The sequence below is a fragment of the Anomaloglossus baeobatrachus genome, chromosome 5 (assembly GCF_048569485.1).
Source record: "Anomaloglossus baeobatrachus isolate aAnoBae1 chromosome 5, aAnoBae1.hap1, whole genome shotgun sequence".
In the NCBI taxonomy this organism is placed as follows: Eukaryota; Metazoa; Chordata; class Amphibia; order Anura; family Aromobatidae; genus Anomaloglossus; species Anomaloglossus baeobatrachus.
The window spans coordinates 20837220-20861762 of NC_134357.1; the positions used below are offsets into that span (position 1 = coordinate 20837220).

At 42.9% G+C, this 24543-nt stretch overlaps 1 pseudogene; it reads right to left on the reverse strand.

Annotated features, from left to right (window-relative positions):
• Positions 1–184: 184 nt before the first annotated feature.
• LOC142310673 (uncharacterized) lies at positions 185–4995 on the reverse strand (annotated as a pseudogene).
• Positions 4996–24543: the final 19548 nt, after the last annotated feature.

Genomic DNA, 24543 nt, shown 5'->3' on the forward strand with positions numbered 1-24543 from the left:
GACTTTTACAGTCCGGGTCCGAACATCACTACTACTTGACTAAAAAAGATTGCATTTACTGTATATGGAGGAGTGAGGGGGCCAAATTTAATTTTGTTACCGTGGCTACTTTCTAGATAACTCAAGGAATAAAATAAAACAGCACACAAAAAGAGCAAAAAAGGTAGACTTTTATTTAGCCCGCATCGATGTTTCAGTCCGACCATTGGATTTTTACAAGCTTTTATTTCCCTTAATGAATTTTGTGATATTTAAAGCATGACTTCAAGGTTTCTTTTATTTCATTGCCGGAGTGGTGCTTTAAATCTAAGTCTTCTGCCCCGTCTTATAATCATCTGCCACTGTCTTAATCTTTTTCCAGGGCTAATCTGATCAGCTTCTGGTGACTTGCAACCTACCGGCAGCTTTAATGTTTCATCACGTTGGAGGCCACAACTCAATACATCTCTATGGCTCTCCTAGACTTGCATTGTGCGTCTGTGGCGAATCTTCTGACTTCTAGCCAGTCAGAAGTTACAGGCATAAGATGACGCCGTGGGACCAAAGCTGTGTCAATAAAAGATGAAAATACCATAGGGTGAGGATAAGACAGGGGGTAAGGGGCTTATATTTAAAGCACCACTTCAGCGCTGAAAAAAACCCAAAACACTGGAGTGGTGCTTTAAAAAGACTTGATTTCTATGCTAAATTTTTGTTCACATCTGGAACATAAATGGCTTCTTGTGTGAATTTTATCATGTATAACAAGAGGTACTTTCTGGTTGAAATATTTTACATATTGGGAACATGATTAAGGCTTCTCCACTTTGTGTATTCTCTGATGTGTAATAAGACCTGATTGATCTGAAAAACACTTTCCGCACTCTGGCCATGAATAGAGCTTCTCACCTATGTAACTTCTCCGATGTATAGCAAGATTTGATGGTTACGTAAAACACTTGCTATACTCTGAACATGAATATGGCTTCTCCCCTGTGTGAAGTTTGACATGTTTACTAAGATTGGATTTCCGTGTAAAACCTCTCTCACATTTTGGACATGAATATGGTTTCTTTCCTGTGTGAATTCTATGATGTGCGACATAATTTTATTTATGATTAAAACATTTCCCACATTTTGAACATGCCAATAGCTTCTCCCTTTTGTGACCTCTCTGATGTTTACCTAAAGTTGATTTCCGTGTAAAACATTTTCCACATTTTGAGCACGAATATGGTTTCACCCCTGTGTGACTTCTCTGATGTAAAACAAGATTTGATTGATCTGTGAAACATTTCCCACATTCTGAACATAAAAATGGCTTCTCCCCTGTGTGAATTCTATGATGTCTAACAAGATTTGATTTGTATTTGAAACATTTTCCACATTCTGAACATTTAAATGACATCTTTCCTTGAGATCTTTGATGTTCAACAACCCTCCTGAGAATTTAATTTTCCTTAACGATCTGTGATAAATGAGAAGTCAGAACGTGTTTTATAGGATGAGATGGTAGAACTTTACTGAGAAGGTCTGAGGCATTGTCTGGAAAAATGACTTGCTCTTCATTTGTATCTTGTGTGATTCTAGAATCCACTTCTTTGGAATCTGAAGTTATCGGATGTTGCTTCGAGCTTCTGGTGAAGTCATCTGCTAAAAATAAAAATGTATTATTTTTGAATACAACAACCATATCTCTTAAGGCCTTTTTTGGATTTTATATTTTGATGCTTCAGAAGTCATTTCTGTGGTCTTACTTCTAGCACTTTTTGAAGTGTGGTTGATAACAAATATTGTGTCCTTATCTTTTTACGAAATACCCATGATCATGTGCAGTATATTTATTTTTTATGTTTCTATTTTTATGATTCGTTAATGATTTTTGTGATTATAGACAAGTATCACATGCCATCTTTGTATTTATTATATATTGTCATTTATTCTCCACAGTTTTATTGTGGTTTATGATTATGATTTCCCCAACTTTTACCTATTTAAACTTTTAAACTGCTCCTATCTAAAGCTGTGTATATTTGACCTGTTAACCCCTTTGCCCCCGGGCGATTTTCCGTTTCTCCGTTTTTTGGGGGTTTTTTTGCTCCCCTTCTTCCGAGAGCTGTAACTTTTTTATTTTTCCATCAATATTGCCATATGAGGGCTTGTTTTTTGCAGGACGAGCTGTACTTTTAAATGAAACCATGAGTTTTACCATCTAGTGTACTGGAAAACAGCAAAAAAAATTTCAAGTGTGGAAAAACTGCAAAAAAAGTTTAATCGCACAATAGTTTTTGGGATATTTTATTCACCACGTTCACTATACGGATGTGTTGGTGTGATGCCTCAGGTCGGTACGGGTTTGTAGATACCAAACATGGATAAGTTTACTTTTATCTAAGGGGTTAATAAAAATTCACAAGTTTGTCCAAAAAAAGTGGTGCACTGTTAGCGCCATTTTCTGGAACATGTAACATTCTCAATTTTTGGGATCTATGGCTTAGTGATGGCTTATTTTTTGCATCTCAAGCTGACGTTTTTGATGGTACTATTTTTGCACAGATGCTACACTTTGATCGCCTGTTATTTTTGCGCAAAATTTGCGGCGACCAAAAACCGTAATTTTGGCGTTTGGAATTTTTTTCCGCTACGCCGTTTACCGATCAAATGAATTGATTTTATATTTTGAAAGATCGGGCATTTCTGAATGTGACGATACCAAGTATGTGTATATTTTTTATTTTTTTATCCCTTTAATTTTCATTGGCCTGAATGGGGGTGATTTGAACTTTTAGTTTTTTTACATTTTTTAAAAGTTTTTATTTTTTTATTTTACTAGGTCCCCTAGGGAACTATAAGGATCAGCTGTCTGATCGCTCTTATATTTCTCCAGATTATAGCTACACAGCTGAGATCTGGAGAAAAGTGGCTTTACTCTCATACACAGCCCTCTGCCGGCAGTGAGAGAAAGTGACTCATGATAGCTACAGGAGTCAACACATGACCCTGTGCTACCATGGCAACCACTGTAAGTCATGTGATCACGTCACGTGACTTCCGATGGGGGTGGGTAAGTTATGTTAATGCCGGTGCGCTGATACATCTCGCTGTCAGATTTTGGCAGTGAGATGTAAGGGGTTAATAGGCACAGGTGGAACGCGATTCCACTCGTGCCTGGCAGGCACACATCTGAACTGTTGAAATCAGATATGCGCGGATCACTGAGGACTGCCCACGGCAACCCGCGGGGATTAACCTCATACAATCCATGATGTACCCAGTACGTCATGTGTCATGAAAAGGTTAATGGTGTCCACATGACACTATAACGCATAGCTTGTTATGCTTTCATTATAACTAATAGTTAAATATACTCCGCATTCCTGAAGAACTGGATATAACTATGGAAAATACATACCAGGATTGAATTCGCCCTTCATATACAGATAACTATATTGTGTAGTCTTGTCTGTTACCTGGTGATGTGCGGGGCGGTTTCTCCTCCATCATGACCTCCTTGTACCGATCCTTGTGTCCTTCTAGATACTCCCATTCCTCCATGGAGAAATAGACGGTGACGTCCTAACACCTTATAGGAACCTGACACATACAATGATACCGTCATCCCCCATCCCTTCATAGCGTTACTGTATAATGTCCCAGCATTCCCAGCAGTGTCACCTCTCTAGTCAGCAGCTCAATCATCTTGTAGGTGAGCTCTAGGATCTTCTGGTCATTGATGTCCTCATGTATCCGGGGGTGTGGTGGAGACTCCGGGATTGAGCTCAAGGTTCCCCCCCATCCCTGAGACACCGGGGCCTGATAGCGCTCACCAGAGGTCTTCTTCACCACCGTGTAATCCTGTGTATGGAGAGACAGTAATAAATATCACTTTCCAGAGTCCTCACCTCTCAAGTCATAGTCATATCATCAGTTATTCCTATAGATAGGAATAGTGTAATGTGACACATCAATGATCTCACCTCTCCAGTAATCCGGAAGAGGATCTCTAGGCTGAGATTTAGTATACGCTCTGCCCGCTTATCTCTGTCCATCCTTGAAGGGTCAAGTCAGGAAAATTCTCCTACATTCATAGTATATCAACTGAAAAAGTATATATTGGAGAAAGTATAGAAAATGAGCAAATGTAAGATCATAAAATATCCCATGTAAACAAAAACCCACTAGAGATGGTGAAATCTGACAACTTTCTATCACTCAACTAGAAGAAAAAATCATGAACTTCATAAATATGGCATGAATAAAATACCCCAAAAACAATCATGCTTTTTTGTAATTTTTCTGCATTTGGCATTTTTTTGCAGTTTTCCAGTACATTATATGGTAAAACTCATGGTTTCATTTAAAAGTACAACTCGTCCTGCAAAAAATGAGCTCTCATATGGCATGATTGACATAAAAATAAAAAAAGTTATGGCTCTCGGAAGAAGGGGAGCAAAAAAACAAAACAAAAAAGGGGGTTAAACAGTGTGCTTTATGTGGACGAAATGTGAAAAAATACAAATAAACAAATAAAACAGCCGTCATACAGATAAGCTGACAGAATAGTAAGAAGGTTGGAAAGAGAAGATGAGGAAACAACAAAATAAAATTCTTACCCACTCCTGAAGGGGTTAATATCCCCTGTACTGACAATAGGGAATCTCTACATACCTCCCGCCTGCAGCTCTGTGCTTACAGGACCTGTGGTGATGACACAGTCATGTGATCAGTCACATGAGTGGGAGGAGTTGGGGGGTCACATGATCAGGACGCTCAGTGTCTGCAGGACTCCAAGTGGCAGAAGAACCCGCACGCCAGCCTAAACAGAATCATTCTAAGATGGCTACATAGAGAGAATGGTACATAAAGCTTCTTCAGGGACAAGCCCTCCAACGCACTATCCTGAGCATCCTGAGTGCACCGTCTGAGATCTGTCCCCAGATCCAAAAAATCTTGAAAGGATTTTGTCCATCAACTCTGGAACAAAGTTATGAGGCAAAGCACCAGCCTTACCATCCTTAGAGATCTAGGGAGATAAATCATAGTAAAATCAAACCGGGCAAGAAAAAAAGGGCCCACCGGGCCGGTCTCATGTTTAAGCATTTTACGGCGTCAACATTCAGTAGATTTTTATGATCAGTCAGGACAGCTACCTTATGTTTTGCCCCCTCCAGCCAATGTCTCCATTCCTCAAAGGCTTTTTTAACTACCAGACACCGACGGTTACCTATATCATGGTTAGACTCAGCTTGAGAGAACTTCTGAGAATAAAAAGCATAGGGTTGACGGTACCCATCTTTTCTTTACAAAATGAAGAAGCATCTACTGCGATCACGGAAGACAGATTGACCTCGGGTTGACTGAGAACAGGACAGAAGCCATAATGAAGGCTGTCTTGAGGGCAGAAAAGACATTTACACCTCGGTAGAGCAGGAGGAGAAGTCTGTTCTCTTCTTAATCATATCAGTTAAAGGCTTGACTATGACCAAGAAGTTCCGTTTTTAATCATATAGGGTAAAGGCTTGACTGAACTATGACCGAGCAGTTCCCTTCTTAAACATATAAGTTAAAGGCTTGACTATGACCGAGAAGTTCCCTTTTTAATCATATAGGTTAAAGGCTTGACTGAACTATGACCGAGCAGTTCCCTTCTTAAACATATAAGTTAAAGGCTTGACTATGACCAAGAAGTTCCCTTTTTAATCATATATGTTAAAGGCTTGACTGAACTATGACCGAGCAGTTCCCTTCTTAAACATATAAGTTAAAGGCTTGACTATGACCGAGAAGTTCCCTTCTTAATCATATCAGTTAAAGGCGTGACGATGACTAAGAAGTTCTTAATTAACTTCCGATAGTAATTTTAAAGCCCAAGAACCTCTGCAATACTTTAAGGTAACTCGGTTGCACCCAATCAAGAATGGTCTGTACCTTGCCGATATTCATCTGAAACTCCATACAAAGACCAAATGTCCTAAGAAGTGTACCTCCTGAACCTCAAATTGACATTTCTGCAGTTTCGCAAATACATGGTTGTTACGTAGAATTTGAAGGACGTGTCAACCATTCTTATTGCGCTCCTCTTGAGCACGTAAGTAAATATGTCATCCAAATTAATCTCCACAAAGCTACCCACCAAAGAGCCAAAAGTTTTGAAAAACTGCTGCAGCATTGGTCAACCTGAGTGTCATCACCAAATTTTCAAAATCACCTTCACCTTCGTATTTAAAGTGGTTTTCCACTCGTCACACTGCCAAACATGTATGAGGTTATATGTCTCTCTCAAGTCAAGTTTAGAAAACAATTTAGTTCCAGCTAGCTGATTAAACAGGTCAGGTATAAGGGGTGAAGGATAACAATTAAGTTTTGTGATCTGATTTATTGCTCTTATAATCCAAACATGGACGCAACCCTCCATCTTTCTTTTTGATAAAAAATAGTCCTATGGAGAAGTGGAAAGCCATATATGACCCTTGGGCAGACTCTCTTTTAATTATGTTCTTTCAAAGCTTCTCTCTCAGAAAGAGAGAGGTTAAAAAAATGAGATATAGGCATTTTACAACCAGGTATGAAGTTAATAGCGCAATCATATGTTCTACGCAGTGGAAGAACATAACACTCACTCTCAGAAAAAACATCATTGAAGTCCTGAATGAATTCTGGAAGGTGAGACCTGACAGAAGCCAAGGAATCAAATCCCGATAGACATTGAGAGAAACAAGAGTCATCAAAGGACTAAAGGGCCCGTTACACGCTACATTATATGTAACGATATGTCGTCGGGGTCACGTCGTTAGTGACGCACATTCGGCGTCGTTTGACATATCGTAGCGTGTAACACAAATGATCGACTGTGAACAAGCAAAAATACTCACCTTATCGTTGCTCGTTGAGACATCGCTCATTTTCAAAAAATCGAACGTCCTTCTGTGCGCCGGTTGTTCATCATTCCCGAGGCAGCACACATCGCTCTGTGTGACACCCCAGGAACAATGAACTACAGCTTACCTGCGTCCAGCCGGCAATGCGGAAGGAAGGAGGTGGGCGGGATGTTTACGTCCCGCTCATCTCCGTCCCTCCGCTTCTATTGGGCGGCCGCTGTGTGACGTCGCTGTGACGCCGAACGTCCCTCCCCCTTCAGGAAGAGGATGTTCACCGCCCACAGCGAGGTCGTTCGGGAAGTAAGTACGTGTGACGGGGGTTATCGACTTTGTGCGCCACGGGCAACTAATTGCCCGTAATGCACAAATGATGGGGGCGGGTGTGATCGCACATGCGAACGCACAATACATCGATACGTGTAAAGCGGCCTTTAATCTCATGAATCTTTCAATTGATGGTAGGATTGTGCTTAACTAACCAGGGCAAACGTAACACTACTTCAGCAAGTAAAGAAGGAAAAACCATGAATTAAATGTATTCCGAGTGTAACGCTCCAACCTTCATGCATACATTCTCAACCTTAGAAGTAACATGAATTTCAAATCACTGAAACTTGAATGGTAAGACCAATAGTAGAAACATTGAAAACTCAGTCTATAGAGAAATCACAGTCAATAAGATTCATGGCGGAAGCTGAATTTACAAATGCAGAAGTAACAATAAAACCAGATTTAGTCCCCAGGGACACCTGCAAAACCCCCCCTCAGATATACATATGAGAGACAATCTCAGACTCTTAAAGGCGCTTTACACGCAGCAACATCGCTAGCGATGTCGCTCGTGAAAGCACCTGCCCCCGTCATTTGTGCGTCACGGGAAAATCGCTGCCCGTGGCGCACAATATCGCTAGGAGCCGTCACACATACTTACCTGCCTAACGACGTCGCTGTGGCCGGCGAAGCGCCTCCTTTCTAAGCAACAACGTCGCTAACGAGGCCGAATGTGCGTCACGAATTCCGTGACCCCAACGACATCTCGTTAGCAATGTCGTTGCGTGTAACGGGGCCTTAAGAACATGCATCCTTACACCCTAAAGTTTCTTATCATTTTTTTAAGAAATTCATTACATTTGAAACATGACAAGGCCAGAATGACCACAGTGTAAACAAAAATGAGCAGATGATCTGAGTAAAGTTTCCTCTCAAGGCTCTCTGCAAGCATCAATTTGCATAGGTTCATCAGTGTCTACTGATAGGGAGAAAGCTGCCATTGATACAACTTCAAATGTGTCTCTATTAGGTGCCACAAGCCATATATTAGTAATTAGAGGCATTTTTGGGACCCCAATACTAATCTGAAAGTGAAAAGAAATAGAATACAAACATTGAAAAAATACTTTATTTGAAATAAAATACAAAAAACACCCTCTTTCACCAATTTATTAACCCCCAAAAACCACTGCAGGTCCGACATAATCCACACAAGGTCCCATGACGATTACAGCTCTACTACATCTGAAATAATAGTGCACAGGTACAGAATATGACTGCCCGCTGTGGGCTTCAGGCAGAGACTGTCTGAGCTGCAGTGATGAGCAGTGACGTCACTCAGGTTATTTGCGTTCACAGCTGGTGGTTCCCACAGTCCTCCACCTGTGACCGGAGGTATCTTGACCTCAGGTGACCTCATTAAACTCAGTGACTTCACCCTAGGTAAGGTCACTGAGTTTCCAAACCTGCATATATTGGCAGAAAACCACAGGGTTTTTTTGCCAAGTGATGCAGATTTGGGGCTTCATACAACATATTCCTGCACCAAATCTGCACCTTCTGCCAGAAAATGCAGATTTAGTGGAGGAATATGGTGTAAAAATGTCATCACCAAATCTGCATTTCTAGGCCAAAAAATGCACAAAAACAGTTTTGACGCTGTTTCAGTACAGTTGTCTGCCAGAAGGTGCAAATGTGGTGCTGAAATCTGGTGCAGACATTTCAGCAGTCTCTGCCTGAAGTGACTGCGTGTGGACATGTTCTGTGCCAGTGCACTGTGAGTTCAGTATATATATAGCAGGGCCGAGATCGTCGTGGGACCTCGTGTGGATAAGATCGGAACTGGGTGTTTGGGGTTAATAAAGGGGTGAAAGAGGGGGTTTTTTCTGTAGTTTATTTCGAATACAAGATTTTTTTGGTGTATGTGTTTATTTCTTTTCACTTACAGATTAGTATTGGAAGGGGGTCTCATAGACGCCTCCCATTAATAATTTAGGGCTTAGTGGCAGCTGTGAGCTGCCATTAACTCCTTATTACCTTGATTACAATCGCACCAGGGCAATTGTAAAGAGCTGGATTAAGTGCCAGAATTGTCACATCTTATAGGTGCGACAATTCTGGGCAGCTGCAGGCTGCTAGTTTTAGGCTGGAGGGGCCCAACAACCAGGGGCCTCCCCAGTCTGAGAATACCAGTGCCCGGCTGTTGGCTTTATCATTGCTAGGTATCAAAATTGAGATGGACCGCACGCCAGTTTTTTAAATTATTTATTTAAATAATAATAAAAAAAGTCGCATGCAGTTCCTCTTATTTTGATACACAGCAAATATAAACACACGGCTGGAGGCTGCAACCTGTAGCCGTATACTTTATCTGTGCTGGGTATCATAATATGGGGGGACCCTGAGCAAATTTTTTAATTTATTTTTACACCACGATAGGGACACATACTGTGCGTTCTATTGCAAGCAGTCAGACATACTATCACACAGGGTGGGGGTGCGGTCTGACTGCAACCAATCACAGACACTAGGATTGCCAGTGGGCAGGGAAAGCAGTACATATGCATGAGATTAATGAGCAGCCCCGGAAGTAGTGTTACAGCTGTGCGGGGACTGGGAAGTTTAATGCACTTGCTGTAATCCCCTTAACCCATCTGCCACCATTTTAAAGAGTATGATTTGGGTCCCCATAGACTTATATGGTGGTCAGCATCCGGGCAGATATCCAGGATCGATTCCGGGCCCAAACCAGGTTTTTTTTCTTTTAAAAATCCGGTTGGACCTGCTGATCCTGGATATCTGCGGGATTGCCCATCACTACTAACAAACTAACAGAAAACAAAGATAAGTGTGAGAAAGGCAAATGAGAAAACATAGAGAAAACAACACTGGTCTCTGCCTAAATCCCTTAGCTGCAAGGCTGAAATTCCGTAGCAGTAATCCACATAGAAATATAGCCAGCAGAGAAAGCTAGTATCAGAAGAGCATAAATAGGTCTACCTGAGATGTGATAGTACAGAGAAAGTGAGCAAATAAGAACAACTGATAACTGCAAACCAAAAGAATAGAGTCAAAGGTAAAAGACAATCAGCATCTGGACAAGGACTCACTGGATCAAGTCTCAAGCCAGAAACATGGTACTCAGTGAACAAAAAACATTGACATTTGGGTCCATGGACAGATGCCAACCCTATAAAGAAACCGTGGTTGTGCCTCCAAAATAAAGACAGAAGTTGTGATAAACTCCAAACACCAGTTAGGCAAAAATGGGTTGTCATTTTTCAGGATGTGGCCCAGATGAAGGGGTGAATTGCAGAAGTTTTGAAAAATAAGAGTCAACGCTGTAAATATTGAGTCTTTTTATAAACTTGATACATTTGTCAATAAAAGTTTAAAAACTTATGAAATGCTTAGAATTGTACTTCAGTAAACATAGAAATATCTGACAAAAATCTAAAATGACTAAAGCACCAACCACACTTTGTGAAAACCAAAATTTGTATCAATTACAAAAAGTTTGTCCAAGAGTGTAGTTCCCGAAATTGTTTTATTTATTTTGTACAACTGAACATTTATTTTGCAACCAGTGACTTTTGGTTTTTACTTTCTACATTTTATCTATAAAACAAATTAAAAACAGCTACTTCCCTAAATTATCGTTTTATTTTTACGCTTAATAAAAATGTATTTCCCTATAAAATATTTCCCATATTCAAAACATGAAATTGCCTCTTGCTCCATCATTTTCCAACATGGATAACACTTAAGGCCCCGTTACATTATACACTTAAGGCCCCGTTACACGTTATCTAACGATATGTCGTCGGGGTCACGGCATTCGTGACGCACATCCGGCGTCGTTAGCGACGTTATTACGTGTAACAGCTCCGAGCGTCTGTTAACGATCAAAAATACCTTATCGTTGATCGTTGACACGTCGTTCATTTTCAAAATTTCGTTGGTCGCTGTGGACGTAGGTTGTTCGTCGTTCCTGACGCAGCACACATCGCTACGTGTGACACTCCGGGAATGACGAACAACAGCTTACCTGCGTCCTCCGGCAACGAGGTGGGCGTGTCATTAATGTGGCTATTCTCCGCCCCTCCGCTTCTATTGGCCGCCTGCTGTGTGATGTCGCTGTGACACCACACGAACCGCCCCCTTGGAAAGAAGGCGGTTCGCCAGCCACAGCGACGTCGCTAAGCAGGTAAGGCCGTGTGACGGGTCCTAACGATATTGTGCGCCACGGGCAGCGATTTTCCTGTGACGCACAACCGACGGGGGCAGGTCCTTTTACCAGTGACATCGCTAGTGATGTTGCTGCGTGTAAAGCCCCCTTTATCTTCTATGTGAAATCTCTCACATGTTAAGACTTGACAGGTCCGTAAAGGACTTCATACATTCTGATCATGAAAATTGCTTCTCCCTTGTGTGAGTCATGATGTAAAAAAAAACCCATGCACAATAAACTACAGTTGTCCAAGCCCACCAATATTTGGGGATCAGACTACAGTCTAAGGTCTCCTTCACACATCCGTGAAAAAAATGCATGTGTTGCATAGTCTGTTTTGGACAGCTGTGTGTCCATATGTGTCATCCATGTGTCATTTGTGTGTGTGTGTGTAGAGTCCGTTTGACATTGTAATCCATGGTCCGTCGTATTCCATAATAAGATCCCACGATGTTCCCAGACTTAAGGCCGCTTTACACGCTGCAATATCGTGACCGATATCGCTAGCGTGGGTACCCGCCCCCATCGGTTGTGTGACACGGGCAAATCTCTGCCAGTGTCGCACAACATCGCCCAGACCCGTCACACTACTTACCTTCCCTGCGACGTCGCTGTGACCGGCGAACCGCCTCCTTCACTAAACCGACGCCCAATAGAAGCGGAGGGGCGGAGATGAGCGGGACGAACATCCCGCCCACCTCCTTCCTTCCGCATTGTGGCCGGTAAGGAGAGCTTCCTCGTTCCTGCGGTGTCACACGGAGCGATGTGTGCTGCCGCAGGAACGAGGAACAACTTCGTTACTACTAGTAAAAAACATAACTGTAGAATAAGTAAAGACACTCCTAGCATCCCCCCAGCTAAGCCACATCCCCTGAACAAGTCTTTGTTACAAAAGTGAAATCCCACACCCTAACAAGAGATTTTAGCAGGTTTGAAGATTCCTTCCTTACTTTAACAGTGAGCATAAAAAGAAAGTACCATATTTTCCCACATGGAGGAAGGTTTCTGAAAGTATTCATATTTTTTATGTCCGTAGAGCCAACATATTTTGCAGCACCTTATAATTCAGATTCATCTTCTGGATCCTTTTCCACCCATTTCAAGCAAGGATCGTGTAGAAGCCTTAACCAACTGGTAGGTATCGATGCTCAGGTCTGCCTTCAGTCGTGTTGAGTTTATACATTGCACAAAATATGTAGTTCTGTACAGTTGAAGACACATCTCCTGCAAGCAAGTTCATTTGAGGGATATGAAAGGATAAAAAGAGTGAGGTTTAGACACATCCATAATGCATAATGGAGTCTGCCCTAAAAAGCCAGTTTTTCTAAAAGTTCCTTCTAGCCACATTCGAAGCAATATCCTAAGGATTGCGAATTTAATACTACAGTCCTCCACTCTCTCAAAAGCTTGTAAAACGGGAGTGGTTTTCCATTACATACCCTTTTACATAGTATATTATCAGAACCTACTATGTGAGGTAGCTTCTCTATTCTTTGTGTTTTCTTATCCGGTGTAACACAAGAACTGATTTCCGTATAAAACACCTTCCACATTCTGGGCATGAGTATGGTTTCACCCCTGTATGACTTCTATGATGCATAACAAGACTTGATGGATCTGTAAAACATTTCCCACATTCTGAACATGAAAATGGCTTCTCCCCTTTGTGAATTCTCTCATGATTTTCTAAACTTGATTTCCGTGTAAAACATTTTCCACATTCTGGGCATGAATACGGTTTCTCCCCTGTGTGACTTCTCTGATGCAAAACAAAATTTGATCGATCTGCAAAACCTTTCCCACATTCTAAACAGGAATACGGCTTCTCCCCTGTGTGAAGTCTCTCATGTTTAATGAGATTTGATTTGTCATTAAAACATTTCCCACATTCTGAACATTTAAATGTCTTTTTCACTTGAGATCGTTGATTTTGAACAACTCTTCTGAGAATTTCATTCTCCTTAATAATCTGCGACAATTGAGAAGATAGGACCAGTTTTATGGGATCAGATGATAGATCTGTGCTGTGAAGGATTGAGGCTTTATCTGTAAAAATATCATGCTCTTCATAGATATCTTGTGTGATACTAGAATCCTCCTGTTTAAAATCTGAAGTGGTCAGATGTTCTTCTGAGTTCCTCGTGAATTTATCTGCCATAAAATAAAAATTATTTGTATTATTTTTAAATATCCTCTTAAGAACAAGGCCTACCCTGCTTAGCGGCTCTATGATGATTTATTGATTTTTTTTAATTCATTTATTGTTTTGTTTTGTTTTTTTTTATTGGATATATGCTGTTTGTTTATTACCATGTCTCATGATGTATGTGTGTCCTCCCCATTGCTATTTTTTTCGACACACTTTTTGCCCTTTTAATCCAATCCCGTGATGCAAATCTGTGGCCTGAGGAAAGGATCAGTACGATGTCGGAATGTATAGCCTATTATGCTTTCGTTACAATAAACAGTTAAATGTATTAAACCAAGCCTTTGTGGATTACTCGGCAGCGTTCATTGTGCTCCTCCATTTTTTCACACTCCTGAAATATATATATGGACTGAGTACATTCTTTACATACAGATAATTATAGGCCGTGTGTATTTAGTCCTGTCTATTACCTGGTGATGTGCGGGGATAGGGAACCTCTATCATGACGTCCTTGTACCGGTCCTTGTGTCCTTCTAGATACTCCCACTCCTCCATGGAGAAATAGACAGTGACGTCCTGACACCTTATAGGAACCTGACACATACAATGATACCGTCACCCCCGATCCCTTCATAGCGTTACTGTATAATGTCCCAGCATTCCCAGCAGTGTCACCTCTCCATTCAGCAGCTCAATCATCTTGTAGGCGAGTTCTAGGATCTTCTGGTCATTGATGTTCTCATGTATCCGAGGAGGAGGTAGAGATCCTGTGATCGGGCTCAGGGTTCCTCCCCATTCCTCAGGAGCAGGGGCCTGACAGCGATCACTGGAGATGTTCCTTACCACCGTGTAATCCTGTGTATGGAGAGACAGTAATAAATCTCACTACAGAAACTTCCAGAATCCTCACACCTCCGGTCATATCATTAGTTATTACCATAGATGTTGTAATGTGACGTCATCAGAATCTCTCACCTCTCCAGTAAGCCGGAAGAGGATCTCTAGGGTGAGATTCAGTAAACTATCCACCATCTTATCTCTGGTCCTATCCATCCTAAATGTGTCAATCAGAAAAAATCTCTTCTATACAAAAGATATCAAGTGTGAACAGCGTGTATTGGTGAATCCTGAAAGAACAGAAGACGAGCAAATGTAAAATTATACAAAATCCCTTGTGAACGTCATATTTTTCAATATACGTACATCATTGTCACTATATAGGAGGTTCACAACTTCAGAAATATGGCACAAAAACTATTAAAAGTAACAAGCATGGGGTAAACCCACGTGAGGAACCAAAAGGGCATGTTCCCAAATCATCTTAGTAGTGTTTCTCCTTGCGGTTTTCCCGTAAATACAAAAATCAAGCCAAAAAAAGGAAACTAAAATGACTAATGAAACGCCCATTCTGCTCAGATGAAATAGTGAAATCTGCAGTCAGTGGCGTAATGTGAATGTTTTGGGCTCCAATGTAAAATATCCAACAGGGCTCCCAACTATCACAGATCCTTTAATAGCATTGGTCTTCTCACATGACCAAAAGAGTCTCCCTCAGTTCTGGGGCTTGGGCAGGAGAGCAACCCCTTCATTTAATAATACGAGGTCCAGAGCTGCAGCATGAATGTGACTTTTTTAGGCTGGAAAACTGATGGTACTGATCTGGGAGGTAAGTATAAAGTATAATTTTTTTTTTATTTTACTTGCATTAGAGATGATCAGATCACATCGTACAACTCTGGTCCAGTTCAGTGCTCTCTTGCCGTGGACAGGAGCTTTGCAAACTTGCTGACTTTCTGGGCCTATGATTTTCCGGCAGGGTGTATTATCACCTATGCACTAGTAGAAAATCAAACCTGTACTGGGATATCCGTTGGGTCCGGTAATTTGAGTAGCTCCTATCCAGAGCCAAACAGTACTGACTTAAGGGTGCTTTACACGCTGCGACATCGCTAATGATCTCGTTAGTGATGTGACACGTCAGATCGCAGATGCGATCTGCCGAGATCGCACATAGGTCGTTTTATAGCGTCGATCACATGTGCGATCTCGGCAGATCGCATCTTCGATCTGGCGTGTCACATCGCTAACGAGATCGCTAGCGATGTCGCAGCGTGTAAAGCACCCTTTAGACCATGGTTGCGTGAAACCATCTGCTCATGTCTAAGCAGCATGCTGTGGTCATTATTATGGAATTATCCAATAGTGAACAACTCCTTTAAGACAACGCATTCATTTAAAGAGGTTACCCAGTACTTTTACATTGATGGCCTATACTTAGGACCCTGGCACCCCAGCCAATCAGCTGCCATTGCAGGTTTCCTTAGTTATAGGTCATCAATGTAAAAGTAGTGGACAACCTCTTTAAAGTCAACAGTAAAGTACAGTACTCAACTGTCTTCATCCTCAGACACTGAGTGGAGCGATATTTTGCCTCCTTCACTCCACTCAACCTCCGAATACTAGTGGTCCTGAAGTGAGGAGGAAAGAAAACATCAAAAGTGTAATTTTGGGGAAATTTCATAATTACTATCATGTTTCCCCAAAGGTAAGACACTGTCTTATAATATTTTTTGCCTCGAAATATGTGCTATGGCTTATTTCTGGGGAAACCTGGGTTGGGGGTAAGTTTATCAAGGAGACCTGGGATGCTATGAACTCATCGATACCTTCCACCGCAGGTCCTCAATACGTTGCACCACAAGTCCTTGCGCTCCACAGTGTCCCAGGTCACTGGAGCAGTACGGTATCACCAGATGTGTATGTGTGTGGTGTGTGTGTGTGCATTCCACCACAGGGTCTCGATGCATTCCACAGCGTCCCAGGTCTCTGGAACAGTATGGTATAACCGGATGTGTAGGTGTGTCGTATGTATGTGTGTGTGTGTGTGTGTGTGCCACCGCAAGTGCTCGATGCGTTCCACTCCAGGTCCTCACGTTACAAAGAGTCCAGGGTCACTGAAGCAGTACGGTATCACATGTGTATGTGTGTGTGCGTTCCATCACCTGGTCTTGATGCGTTCCACTGCAGGTCCTCACGTACCACAGAGTCCCAGGTCACTGGAGCAGTACAGTATCACTGGATGTGCATGTATGTGTGTACATTCCACCGCAGAACCTTGATGCATTCCACTGCAGGTCCTTGCGTTCCATGGAATCCTGGTCTGGTGAGTCTGATTGTGGGATCTTCTTTCTTTTGGGGGTGTCTGCTTTCTATAATGACGTGTCCTGCAGTATTCTTGAACTCTTTTAGCTGCATGGGCACTTCATTATTGAACCGCGGCTAGGGCTTATTTTCGGGATGGGCTTATATTTAAACATTATTTGAAAAAGGCTGAAAATTCCTCCTAGGACTTAGTTTCTGAGAAACACGGTATTGTGGGAAAAGCTCATTAATCCCACAACAAATATGAGGCAACAGTCACACCACAATCCGTGGAAAAACACACAGCACCTGGACCAATGTTATTCAACAGGACTGTTCAGATGACTTTTTTTTTTTTTAAATGGACCAAATGTCTACGTGAAAAAATTGCAGCATGCAGAAATCTTCTCTGTGCTTTGGATAAAATTCTCAAGTCTAAAGGGGGCTTTACACGCAGCGATATCACTAGCAATGTCGCTGGTGAAAGCACCCGTCTCCGTCGTTTGTGCGTCACGGGCAAATCGCTGCCCGTGGTGCGCAATATCGCTAGGCCCCGTCACACGGACTTACCTGCCTAGCGACGTCGTTCTGGCCGGCGAACCGCCTCCTTTCTAAGGGGGCGGTTCGTGCGGCGTCACAGCGACGTCACACGGCAGCCGTCCAATAGAAGCAGAGGGGCGGAGAGCAGCCAAAAGAAAGTGATGCCCACCTCGTTGCCGGAGGACGCAGGTAAGCTGTGTTCGTCGTTCTCGGGGTGTCACACGTAGCGATGTGTGCTGCCTCAGGAACGACCAATAACCTGCGTCCAGCACCAGCAACGATATTTGGGATTAGAACGACGTGTCAACGATCAACGATAAGGTGACTATTTTTGATCGTTAGCGGTTGTTCGTACGTGTCACACGCAACGACGTCGCTAACGAGAACGGATGTGCGTCACGAATTCCGTGACCCCAACGACATCTCGTTAGCGATGTCGTTACGTGTAACGGGGCCTTAAGGGTGCACAAACAAAAACAGAAATCATCCATAAAGCATCCAATCTGCACAGATACATTGCAACTATTAACATAGGAAACTGTATTTCATATTGAAAATTATAATAAAAAAAGAAATTATAAGAAGATCCGTAGAATAAATGTAACACATTTTCTGCGCCGCGCGACGGACGATGACACATTTAACATCCACAAAGCGGGTAAATTGCTATTTATCTCTAATTCCTTCTAAAATAAATTAATATATGTTATGAAATATGTTACACGTCCCCCCAAAATGGCACCATTGAAAAATACAACACATCCCAAAAATTTAAGATAGCGCTGCCTCCGGGAATAAGACGATGAAAAGAACAACAGAAAATAAACGCTCCATCATTAAGGCCCAAAACTGGTGGCTTGTGAAAGGGTTAATGATCCCTGCACTCAGTAATGTCACAATACCTCCACACTAGATATACGGCTGCTCTGTGCTCACAGGACCTGCGGTGATGTCACACATGGGTGGGAGGAGTCTCAGGGGGTCACATGACCAGGGTGCTGCCTGTAATCTGCGCTCAATGAGCTGCAGTCTGTGCACCATCAGAATGTATTAATAGTGCGTGTGTGTGTGCGGGGAACAGAGCTTGTGTGTAATGTACCCACATCCCCCGTGGCATTTTTCGTATTTTGTTATTTCATAATGTTTTTGAGGGTTTCCATCAGGTCATGTACAGAACCTGCCTACAACTGGGAACATCTGGTTTTCTTTTTATTGTGAAGCAAACAATAAATAGTATAAAATAACTGAAAGCATCAGTGTGCATAACTATTCACCCCCTAAAGTCAGTAAATTGTAGTGCCTTCTTTTGCAGCAATTACAAGTCACTTTGGATAAGTCTCTATGAGATTTCCACATCTTGTCACTGGAATATTTGCCCATTCCTCAAGGGAAAACTGCTCCAGCTCCTTCCTGTTAGATGTTTCCTCTGGTGAGCAGCGATCTTCAAGTCTTGTTGGAAGGTGAAACCTCCGTCCCAGTCTCCAATCACTGACAAATAAGGAATAACGTTTGGAACACCATTCTAAGTCTGAACTGGGTACAAAAACCTAACAAAAACATCACTATGGGGAGATAAGGTATGCACACCAGTGACTATGGAAGGGGAATACATGGAATAGCAGAAACTGCTGTGTGAATACTGACATGAAAAATCCAATAGCTATATGTAAGAATGAAATGTGAAAAATGGAATCTGCATTACTGCCATGAATATATGAATAAAGAGAAATTTAGCTACTGAATTGATCAATGCAATAGAGCCCCAACACTACGCCAAAGTATTTCTCTACGTTGGGGTCCCTAGCTTGTGTGTGTCCTCTCATGCAGTTAAAAAACTTAACTTAAAAAACTTAAGCTTCCAATACACAGTAAGTGCTCTATTGCATTGATCAATTCAGTAGCTAAATTTCTCTTTATTCATATGTTCATGGCAGTAATGCAGGTTCCATTTTTCATATTTTCATTCTTACATATAGCTATTGAATTTTTCATGTCAGTATTCACACAGCAGTTTCTGCTATTACATGTATTCCCCTTGCATAGTCACTGGTGTGCATACCTTATCTCCATATATTGATGTTTTTTTAGGTTTTTGCACCCAGTTCAGACTAAAGGGGGCTTTATACGCTACGATATCGTTAATGTTTTGTCGTCAGGGTCAAGTTGTTAGTGACGCACATCCGGCGTCATTAACGATATTGCAGCGTGTGACACTGACCAGCGACCTTAAGCGACCTCAAAAATGGTGAAAATCGTTCACCATGGAGAGGTCGTCCCAAACTCAAAAATCGGTAAGGGTTGTTTATCCAGGTGGTTCATCGCTCATGCGGCAGCAAACATCGCTATGTGTGACACCGCAGGAGCGAGGAACGTCTCCTTACCTGCCGCCGGCCACAATGCGGAAGGAAGGAGGTGGGCGGGATATTATGTCCCGCTCATCTCCGCCCCTCCGCTTTGATTGGCCGGCCGCTTAGTGACGTTGCGGTGACATCGCTGTGATGCCGAACGTCCCTCCCCCTTGAAGGAGATTGTTCGGCAGTCACAGCGACGCCGCCGACCAGGTAAGTATGTGTGACGCTGCCGTAGCGATAATGTTCGCTACGGCAGCGATCACAAACAATCGCATGCGCGACGGAGGCGGTTACTTACACGCTCGCTATCGCTACAAATTGCTAGCGATATCGCTACCGTGTAAAGCCCCCTTTAGAATGGTGTTCCAAACATTATTCCTTAGGCTAGTTTCACACTTGCGCTATTTTGACGCAAATGGAATCCGTCAGTAATGTAGTACAGTTCATTTATTTACAGTGGAAGCGCGACATCATGTGGACACAAGCGGGTACTGCATGACACACACACGCGCCATAGTAACGCGCTTCCACTGTAAATAAATGAACTGTACTACATTACTGACGGATTCCATTTGCGTCAAAATAGCGCAAGTGTGAAACTAGCCTTGTTAGTAGTTTTTCGTTTGTGAACCCACCCCACTCACACCTATTGCCAATCCACATGATACGCATATATAGCCTGGGTCTCAGCTTCCCATACACGGTAAGTTTTTTAACTGCATGAGAGGACACACACAAGCTAGGGACGCCAACGTAGAGAAATACTTTGGCGTAGTGTTGGGGCTCTATTGCATTGATCAATTCAGTAGCTAAATTTCTCTTGATTCATATGTTCATGGCAGTAATGCAGGTTCCATTTTTCACATTTTCATTCTTACATATAGCTATTGGATTTTTCAAGTCAGTATTCACACAGCAGTTTCTGCTATTTCATGTATTCCCCTTACATAGTCACTGGTGTGCATACCTTATCTCTATATATTCCAATCACTGACAGACTGAAATAGATGTTTCTCCAAAATATCCCTGTATTTCACACCATCCTTCTTTTCCTTAACTAGGACCATTTTCCCTCTCCCTGCTGCCAAAAAACATCCCCCCAGCATAATGCTGCCACCACCATGTTTCACTGTGGGGATAGTGTTCTTGGGATGATGAGCCATGTTGTTTGGCACCAGACATAGAGTTTACACTGGTGGCCAAAAAGTTCAATTTTGGTCTCATTTTACCACAGCACCTTCCTCCATACATCTGAGGAGTCCCCACCTGTGTTATGGCAAAATCAAAACCCCCCAAAAAACAAAGCCAATATTTGGCTATAAGTAAAGGCTTTTTTCTGACCACTCTTCCATAAAGGCTGGCTCTATGGCGTGTACGGCTAATTGTGGTGGAATGAACAGGTCATCCAGTCTCTGCTTGGGAACTCTGCAGCTCTTCAGTTACTTTTGGTCTCTGTGATGCATTTCTGATGAATGCCTTCCTTGCCTGGGCTGAGAGTTTTAGTGGGCGGTGATCTCTTGGTAGGTTTGTTGTGGTATCATGTTCTTTCCATTTGATGATAATGGATGTGAAGGTGCTCCGGGGATTCATCAGAGATTGAGATATTTTTTTAGAACCCAACCCTGACTTGTACTTCTCACCACTTTGTCTCAGACTGGTTTGGAGATCTCCTTAGTCTTCATGATGTTCTTTAGTTATTGGTGCCTCTTACTTAATGGTGTCATCAAGGGGGTTGCACCTGACAGCGTTTTATATCAGAGGACCGATTCCCCGGCGCTGCTCAGATGGGAGCTCTGTATACAGCTACTGCAATGATCAGTCGCCGGTCAATCAGAGGCAGCAGCAGATCACTGGAGAAGCTGCATAGAGAACTCGTTCTGCACAGCGCCCGGGAATCTGTTCTCTGATATAAAGCCATGTCAGATGCAGGACACCGAGGGAACGAGGACAGGTAAGAAGGATTTGTCTTTGTTTTTTTTTTTGCGTGTGGGAAGTATGGCAGAATAGGGGACACTACTACATGACGAAAGAGGAGCAGGAAAGGTGCCATTACTATAGGATGAGCAGGATGGGCACAAGGATGGGGCACAGTACTATAGCAAGGGCACAAGTATGGGGCACAGTACTATAGCATGGCCACAAGGATGGGGCACAGTACTATAGCATGGGCACAAGGATGGGGCACAGTACAGGTTGGAGGCAATACAATACGATGAGCACAAGGAAGGGGCACATTACTACATTATATGTGCCCATATTCTCCTGTCCTAGAAGGCTGTGCTGAGCAGAATACTGACAGCCAATGGCTGGGCAGAGAGCGGGGCTGGACACTGAGGTCGGGCGGTGCCAACACTGACTGAAGTTTGGCAACCAAGGATAGCAACAAGTCAAGTTTGCTTGAGCTGCAGGTAAACAAAGAGGCTGCAGAAATAAGGGGATAATTAAAGAGGAACAAAAGTTAGAAAACAAAAAAAAAATAATGTAGGGGTGATTTATATGACAATACATTTTTTAAAGTGTATGTCGGACAACTCCTTTAAAGGTTCACCAGAAAAGAAACACATTGGCAGAGCAAAAAGCAGGAATTACACATCATTTTTGTATGTGTCAGGCAGATTGCATTATGACATTTGTGACATTCATAATTAGAAAGCCTTCTGTGTCCGCTTTCCATGGTGCAGGTGGTACATCTCCTTCTTTTGGGAGGTGGTGGCTTTTCAGTATCATCTTCTGGGTGGAATCTTTTGAGCTGAATTTGAAGGCTAGAAGGAATACCGATAGTTTCCATACTTCTCCTGCGGAGCTCTCCAAGCACTACTTCATAGGCCAATTTTTTCAGATAGGCTCTTCTATGGAGTGGTTCAAGCTGGTTTTCAAGGTAAATCACTTGTTAATTTATACCACCCAGATTCAACATAGTGAAAAAAATGACCATTGGCCAGCGCCTGGTGTTTCTGCTGACCCTGAAAGTAGAGTACATCTGATCAGTTGTATCAACAGCCCCTTTTGCCGTATTTTTCGCTTTATAAGACGCACCTGATTATAAGATGCACCCCCAAATTTGGTGAAGGAAAAGAGAATTTTTTTTTTTAATGTTAAATGGGGTCCGTCTTATAATGCCAGTGTCCATCTAACAAATCATACAGGGTATATGTCCCTCATAGACCCCCCCATCCTAAAATTAGCCCCCTTAATCTGGATATGACCCCCTTATATTGAATATAGCCCCCTTGTGCTGTGTACCCCAGTGATGCCACATGTCCCCCATTGATGGCACACGTTTCCTATTGCTGGCACATGTCTCCTATTGATGGAACACGTCCCCTATTTATGGCACACATCCTCCTGTGCTGGAACATGTCCCCTATTGCTGGCACACATCCCCTACAGCTGGCACAGGTCTCCTATAGATGGCACACGTCTCCTACAGCTGGCACAGGTCTCCTATGGATGGCACACGTACCCCTGTGTTAGATCTGGCCCCCTATGGATGGCACAACTCCACCTGTTTGATATGGCCCCCTATGGATGGCACACCTCCCCCTGTGTTAGATATGGCCCCCTATGGATGGCACACCTCCCCGTGTTAGATATGCCCCCCTATGGATGGCACACCTCCCCCTGTGTTAGATATAGCCCCCTATGGATGCCACACCTCCCCGTGTTAGATATGATCCCCTACAGATGGCACACCTCCCCCTGTGTTATATATGGCCCCCTATGGATGGCACACCTCCCCCTGTGTTATATATGGCCCCCTATGGATGGCACACCTCCCCCTGTGTTAGATATCGCCCCCATGCTGCTGCCCATAGTAAAATAAACTCTTTCCTTACCTTCTCCAGTGCTGTCCTCCCTCGTGTCTCCCTCCGTGCTGCTGAGATCCTTCACTTCCTGGTTCTCGGTGCCGGTCATGTGATCAGCACAGCAGAGTGAAATCATCTCTGCGTGCCTGATCATAGCGGCAGCAGTGAGATCGGGGAGACACCGGGAGATCAGCGCTGGAGGGGGTAAATAGTTTTTTATTTTACTATGGGCAGCAGCATGGGGGCCATATCTAACACAGGGGGGGGGGGGCATGTGCCACCAAAGGGGGGCGCAGGAACATATAATATGCGCCGCTGCCCCAGCCCATCATCGCGGTGATGGACAGCGGCAGTGCATATTATATGAGCGGGAGCAGGAGATCTAACGCTGCCTTCCTGCAGCTTTCACCAGCCCCCAGCAGCACTCCAGAGCTGCCCCCACCTTCCCTGGACTCTAGTATATATATCTACTATATAAAGCTGAGTGTGTGTGTGTGTGTGTGTGTGTGTATGTCCGGGATTGGCATCCGCACCGTCGCAGCTACAGCCACAAAATTTTGCACACTCACACTTCTGGACCCCGAGAGCGTCATAGGCTATGTTTTGAGGGGAAATTTTAACCCCGCTCTTTACAGTTATTCACCAAAAAACCTGCCTCCATTAAAGCGAATGGAGCTGGGAGCCACAGTCCAGCCAGAACTTCAGAAGAATGCGCAGCCACGCCCTTATATGGAATGTTAGCATGTCACAATGCAGCCAGGGAAAGAGACAGACGGTAAGAAACAGACATAGACAGGGTAAGAGACAGACACAAAAAGACAAACATAATCGCCCTAAAACACACATAAGTCTGGGATTATCCTTCAAAAATAAAAATCTGATTAATAAGCAGCCAAACTAAAACAAGAACAAGTGTATCACATAGGAAATACGGCAGCTGTCAGTCACATGACCTGTCTATATGTGTATGTGTGAGCTAATATATACTGTCAGGGGAAGGGCTTTCTGTTGCCTGGAGATTTATCAGGCTGCCAATAGCAACCAAACACAGCTTAGCTTCTATTTTGCTACAGTTAATTAATCTGAGCTCTGATTGGTTAATATAGGCAACAATTTAATAATTACATTTCTATCTATTTGTTTTGTGGTTTTTGTGTGCAGAATACATTTTTGTTAATACATTCTATTTTGTTAACAG